The 7,440-nt window shown below is 41.2% G+C and overlaps 1 protein-coding gene across 9 annotated transcripts in view; it reads right to left on the reverse strand.

The window, feature by feature from the left end:
• LOC136842537 (uncharacterized) overlaps positions 1–7,100 on the reverse strand; it is a 122,909-nt gene extending 115,809 nt beyond the window's left edge. For 4 of the 9 annotated variants that reach the window (XR_010854258.1, XR_010854259.1, XM_067109963.1 and 1 more), the window contains exon 1: positions 6,530–6,854. The gene's annotated coding sequence lies outside the window, so the exon portion shown is untranslated. Of the gene's footprint in view, positions 1–6,529; positions 6,891–6,954 lie in introns of those variants that run through there. The other 5 variants (XM_067109965.1, XM_067109962.1, XR_010854260.1 and 2 more) reach the window with 4 other exon arrangements.
• Positions 7,101–7,440: the final 340 nt, after the last annotated feature.

Genomic DNA, 7,440 nt, shown 5'->3' on the forward strand with positions numbered 1-7,440 from the left:
GAGCAGGGCGTCTGACTGAGGAGAAAGTATCTCCAACAGGAGAAGACCGACGACGACGATGGCGCGAGCGCCTGGGAGAGGCGCTATTCGAGACCTAAGAGCGCCGAGGAGAGAGGCGCCTACCAGGAGAGGAGCGCCTACCAGGAGAAGAGCGCCTATCAGGAGAGGAGCGCCTACCAGGAGAAGAGCGCCTATCAGGAGAGGAGCGCCTACAAGGAGAGGAGCGCCTGGACGGAGAGGAGCGCCTGCAAGGAGAGGAGCGCCTACCAGGAGAGGAGAGCCTGGAAGGAGAGGAGCGCCTGCTGCTGGAGGGGCGCTTAACAGGAGAAGGACGCTTCCTAGAAGACGACTTGCTGGGAGAAGAGAGTCTCTTGGAGGACTTAATCGGAAGAGAGGCATCCTTCCGACGAGAGGAGCTCTTTGATAAAGAGCCAGCAAGAGCAGCGAGTTGAGCCTGGAGGCCTACCAGGATCTGCTTGGTGGACTCCTGAACACCAGAAGAAGAGGAGGAAGATCTTGAGTTCTCTTCTTGAAACAGGAGAGCCTTCAGGGAAGCGCTCAGGGCTAGAATCCAGGCGTCTCCTCTAGGAGCCTTCCAAGTCCTCTTCAAAGGACGCGACTCCTCAGCCGAACTCCAACCACGTTTAGGAGACGAAGAAGCAGAAGAAGAGAAACACTTCTTTAAGATCCCTTTTCTACGGCGATCTAAGGCAGCCTGGGACGCGTCAACAGGCGCTGCCGAAGGGACGCCTGACCGTTGGGAGCGCTCTTCATCCCCCTTGCGGCTGTCGACATTCCTCCTCCACTGGGTCTGGGAGTTTGGAAGAGGTCTAGGCCTAGGAGCAATGCGGAGCCGGTCAGACGCCCCCTCCACTACACTGGGGACACTACACAAATCACTATCACTTATCACTTTCTTTTCCTCCATAGCGCGCATCCTGCAACTGCATCTTGCGGATCGAAGCCTTCAAAGCAGCCATCTCCGATTTACTAATCCACAGGTTCGACGTAAGGGTGAAGGAGCTGAAACAACTGGAGTGACAGGAGAATCTGGAAGAGTGTTAGGATCTAAATCTACCTCCTTGGAAAGAGACCTACTAGCGCTTCTGGAAGAAGCCTTCCTAACTCTGTCCTTCTCCAACTTGCGTACATAAGAGTTTAACGCCTTCCATTCCAGTTCAGTGAGATTCTCACATTCAACACACGTGTTCTCAAAAGAGCATTCATTCTCCTACACCTCGAACACACAGAATGAGGATCTACCAAGCTTTGGTAGTCTCACCTTACAATCAGACCTTACACACACACACGAAACACACGGTGCAACACTCTGATCAGACATTCTTAAGAAAATACCAAAGCCAAAATCAAAAACAGTCCACAAAAGCGTATGCCAAGCCAAAGATCCAATACGTCACCAAAGGTCAGTCCAAAATAATCCTCAGCAAGCGAAAAATGAAAATCAAAGCAGAAGGAACCAACAACAGATGTTGCGGAACCAGCGACAGAGAAAATCTGACATGAAAACGGGAATGGTTCTATTCCCGCCACCCAGCGGCGGGTATGGTAGATCACCTGACCTACCTGTCGCGTGTGCATGAAATTTGAATTTCTGTCGGGAACGTCGGAGACTATAGATAAGTATATATCTGACGGGTAAGTTTCATGTACAAAAATAATAATAATAATAATAATAATAAAATAAAATAAAATAATAATAATAATAATAATAATAATAATAATAATAATAATGACCTAAAACAGGTTGCATTGCTTTTATCACTGCTATAAATATATGAGGCCTTGTGTACACCAAGAATAGTTAAAGCTTCAAACTCATTCAGCAGTCACATCCACCTGAAGGGGGGATCAGGTGTAAAATAGTTTTAGTTTTACTGGAGATACCACACCAACTAAACCATTCACTAATCCACTCTATACCATAATTGAGACAAAGGGCAGCTTCATTTCTCATTTGTGGAAACTTTACTACATCCACAAATGCTGCATCATCAACATACTGAACAATCTTGTTTTCCAGGCCAACAATCATATCACTTGTATACTGTACACTAAAAAATAACAGTGGACCAAGAACACTACCCTGTGGAACTCCAAACACCGTAGGTCTTGGTTTGCTAAACAGCCCATCAACAGCAACTCGCTGCTGCCTACCTGTAAGGAAATCTTGAAGTAAGCCTATAAAACATATCCACCAACACCAAGATTCTCAAGTGATAAGTGCCATGTGATTTATTAAATCGAAAGCAGCAATAAAATCTATTTGAATTACTATACACTCAAAACCCTTATCAAGATTCTTTTGCAAATGGCATGTTAAATCTAAAAGAGCATCGTAGGTACCTAACTGCTTCCTATAGGCTATGCATATTGACTACCACAGCTAACATCAATTTAGATTCCACACTTGTATAGTGGCTTAAAATTAAGTTTTTCTGCAACTTTGGAGAGCACTGGGAGAATAGAAATTGGCCTCCAGTTACTGTGCTCATCTACAAAGATACTGTACTGCGTTGCAGTAAAAATCTATAGAATCTACTAATCTTAGGAGACAACACACTAGACACCTTTTTAAACAACAAAGTAAAGAAACCATCAGGATATTCTCCACCACAGCTGACAAGATTATCAAGAATTTCCTTAACATCCCTAGAGCAAATTGTAAATTTTGTAAGAACAAGTTCAAGATAACAAGTATTGGGGAGAGGAACATCTTCAGCTGACTGCTTAGCTTCAAAAGCTTGATGAAGCAGTTCAGCCTTTTCCTTAAGGCCAATAATCAATCTACCATCATCTGTTAGTAGTAGTGGAATGGAATATGAGCCTGACCCAAACACAGATGATGTCAATTTGGTCCACCACAGATGAGGCTGAGTAATTCCTTCAAGTTTCCTCTTTAAGGAATTACAGTAATCTAAATTCTCTCAGCTATATGGTAAATTCTATTCGCAGCAGAGTGAGATTCAACAAAAATGGAGTAATTTTCATGTAAACAATTTTGTCTCCATGTGTTGAATTTGGTCTGCTGGCCATGGTAAGCTCATCTACATATACCATCAAACCATGGCTGGTCATTTGTCCTGGATTTGATGACCTTTCTAGGGACATATCTTACTAAAATAGCCATCAGCATTTCACTTAACTTCTTGGAATCTGGATCTGATATAGCATCTGAAATATTAAGTGCCTCACAAGCTTTCAAGCATCAAAATTACAAATCATCTTCAAAAAAAATGTTAGCAGTTCTGCTTATTACCAATTACATACTTCACCTGCTGTTTTAAGCAAGTGTGTGAAATTACCCAAATAGGGAAGATTTTCTCAATTTCCCATCAAAACCATCACACTTTAGTAATGCCAATGCCACACTATAGCCATCTTTCAAGTTTACTATGACATAATATCTACAACTACTAATACCAAATAGCCTATTGGGGAAGGGCATTTGAACTCATGAATACATTTCAAGGCTTCAAGAGGACACTAGTCCAAACAAAGAATCCTTCTGAAGAGGGTGTGAGCAATTTGGCTGCAATGACCGCCACTCAATCCCAGAGCCCGTTGTTCATTATCAAACTGGATCTAATGGTTGAGAATGTAAGAGAGGAGCCCCCTTTATGTATGTTCTACATTGATGGCACTGTTATGATTGCAGAGACTAGACAGGATTTACAGAGAAACCTAGACAGGTGAAAATATGCATTAGAGAGTAAAGGGATGAAGATAAGTCAAAGACGAAATATATGAAAAATCAGATAAATGATTACCAGCAATGAAGATGTGAAAAATGAACATCATAAGATTGTTTAAATATATGGATTTAATAATAAATGCTATGGGAGATACAAATAAGAAATTAACCTTCAAATTCAAGCCAGATGGGATAACTGGAAGCAGGTATCACACATTCTTTGCAACAAGAGATTTCCAATTAGGCCGAAGAGGCAAGATATATTATATAAGGTGGTATAACAGCCTGACATACTGTAGAGGCTAGAAGCAATACTACTGAAGAAAATAAAATAAAATAAATTACAAGTGGAAGAAATGAAGATGTTCAGATGGATGAGTGGGAACAACACAAAGTCATTTGAAGCGTCAAAGAAAGCCAAGTCAAGACTGAGATGGGCTGGGCACCTGATGAGCAGGGGAGATTATGAGTAATGTGCTGCAAGAGATCAAGAAAATGGAAATGCTCAGAACACGAAGGAGAAGAAGGCCTACGAGAAGACGGAGAGACTGCATTCGAGATGACATGAGACAAAGGAACAGACAAACAGATGATACAAGATAGAAACATCTGGAAAAGGGTGATTAAAAACAGAAACCTCAAATATGAATTAAGCTGAGAAGAAGAGGAAGAGAAGATATCAGCCACGGCAAGACAACTACCACACGAGGCTCAACAGCATTAAGCTCCTTGGCAGAAGCAGCCACAGCAGCAGGAACTGAAGACCCCTTAGCCAAAGTTAAGAAGCCCAAGAACATAGCAATAGACAGAGTCCTAGGATACCCAATGATGGCCATATCTGCAAGTATTTCAGCAAAGTAGTTATACCATGAGCCACTGATAAAGCAGGGGTAGGTGTTGATGGACCATGCACACTTGGCATCATCTGATAAGAACTTAGCATGCTCACCCAGAATGTCATTCTCTCAACCAGAGGAGAATGAGCACAAGGGGTGGGTGAGAGGCGAATTAGTCCATGAGGATGGAGTATAAAGTGTTTGGCAATCTTCCCCGAAGAAACAGAAACACATCTTTTGGCTTTACTCTGCTTCCTGGCTTGTACAAAAGAGAACAGCATAGGCTACTCTTCACATGAAAAGTCTGGGCCACAGGACCTAACCCTGAATACCATTTTCCTCTATGAAGGAAACAAACACAAAATACATCCAGAAAAATTGGACTTCAACATTCCAGTCATGCTGAGTGCAAAACACAGCTATCCACCAAGGGGTCCAAAGAAAGTGCTGGCTGAAGCCCTGAATCACCCACCAGTCACCAATTAGCCACCTTGTTACCAAGCTTCAAAGCCTACTTCCAGATCATGCTGAGAAACAGGGCTAGCCAATTCCTATATAAAAGACAGTTTTTTTTAGTTTTCTGTAAACTATTGTGCCAGCTTTGTCTGTCCATCTGCACTTTTTCTGTCTGCCCTCATATCTTAAAAACTACTGAGGCTAGAAGTCTGCAAACTGGTATGTTGATCATCCACCCTCCAGTCATCAAACATACCAAATTGCAATCCTCTAGCCTCAGTAGTTTTTATTTTATTTAAGTTTAAATTTAGCCATAATCGTGCGTCTGGCAATGATATAGGACAGGCCACCACCGGGCATTATACCAAGACCACAAAAAGATAGATCTATTTTTGGTGGCCTTGATTATACGCTGTACAGAAAACTCTACTGCACTGAAGAAACTTTGGTGCATTTTTTTACTTGTTAATTCTTGTAGAAACAACTATCAGTATTATTTTATAAGTTGCCAATGCACGATATGAAATTGTAACCTACATTTTTGAAAAGAGTTCTTAATTAAAGTTATTTTGAACCCTATAAACACTATGCACAAATGGTAAATCAAAAATTAATTAAATTACGACTTATAAGGTAAGACAATACCAGGCCCCACCCCACTTCCATAGCTAATACAGCAAAATTGTAACCAGTAAACAACCATATATTATGTTAGGTTAATATTTTTAGGTTCTTTTAGTGCTCTATCATTTCCTAGCCATTTTTGCATGAAAAACCCAAAATAGTTTTTATGCAAAAATGGCTGGCTGGAGTCTTATTGGCAACTTATAAAATTTTACCCAACTATCATTTAACACCTGGAACTGTGGCAAATAATGATGGAGGTGATATTATATAAGGGGGTCTATCTTTGTATCCACTGCCATATATGCCTAGTCCACTGTGCTCTAAATTTGGGTGGTGAGGCTAGAGGTGAGAAATGGGAATTCAACATTAGATAAAGGTAAGGAAAATTAGATTAGGATGCAGCCCTGTATTTCACTTTGTAATTTATGGTGCCGTGAGTTATGCTGGGGTCCAGTCAAGTAGGACTCAGCATTCTAATTTAGTAAGGTTTGTGGTGGTCAAGTTGGGATGTGTCCATGAGCTAACCAATGTTACATTACTCTTTGTCTTTTGCATCCAGAAACCCCAGTTTCACCCCACAGGTCCCCAAATTACCAGGTGGAGGGAAGTTATTCTAGCCTACTAGCTAAGGTCTTCTTAATATAGGCTAGGCTACAAGACAGCCTTGGGGTACTCCTCTCAATTTTTATGTACAAAACTTTCGCCGGTCAACAAGGATCCTTTCCCTTAGTCTACGGCTACTCTACAGTAACACCTTATACCATAAACTATCCTTGGGCTACTAGACTACATCCTACGTCAGGCAAGGCTAGGATAACTGGATCACTAGCCCTGACTGGGATAGCCTAGCAGCTCTCGTTAAGCCAAACCCAGTTTCAAGAAGACAACTCCTACATACCAACAATAGTGCCTTTTCAATTCATAAAAATCGCCACTTCATTTTTGTATGGACATCTCCACATTGGTGGGCTCGCGACCTTGATGACCTTCGACCTTATTTACGTTGGACTCCTCAAAACTTGTCAGCCACTCTAAACTAAAGTGGCATGTAAATTTCAATTGCTAAACATCACAATAAAATAACAGTAACTTCAACTAACAGTTACTCAGAACTTTAGAAAGTGGTAAATGCAAGTTTAAGGCACTGATCACACTCACTTAAAGGTTACACACTAAGGTCCCATTTCCCATATTCTGAGTCTATTGTAATTCTTATCTCGACTAACAGATGGAGTTGGCTTTATCAAAACATTGACTTCAGAGAGGATATCCTTGAAGTTTTGTCACGTAGTTGTAATACTGTTTATTGCTTTACTTTCATACCTGTACAATGACAGCTCGCTGTCATATATTCAATCGTCTTAAATTGGATAAGACGTTTTCGTGCGATTATCTTACAAGGCGTACGACTAGTTTTACACGGCTATTGAGACTGTTTATGATGCACATCGAGGAATACGGTGACTGGTTACCTACTTATAGTGGCTTATCCGCTTTCATTCGGACCATTCCACCGATTTGTAGGAAACGCACATTCATTACCTATATATCAATCCATACTACTTTTCAAATCCACATAACACTCGGAAAATTAGAGTTTATTTTTTCTTGAAAGTCGACATTTTCAGTCCTATCATTATATGGAAGCTCACTGTACAATCGTGGAGCTGCATATTTATAGAGAGATTAAAACCAACATTCGAAGTGCATCTTGGCACATGTAACTGTAAACCATCTGTTGCAAGTCTTGAGTTGACAGTATTTTCGTTGTCTATATTATACACAACAAATCTCAGAAAAGCTTTGGAT

This window comes from Macrobrachium rosenbergii, chromosome 10 (genome assembly GCF_040412425.1).
Source record: "Macrobrachium rosenbergii isolate ZJJX-2024 chromosome 10, ASM4041242v1, whole genome shotgun sequence".
NCBI lineage: Eukaryota > Metazoa > Arthropoda > Malacostraca > Decapoda > Palaemonidae > Macrobrachium > Macrobrachium rosenbergii.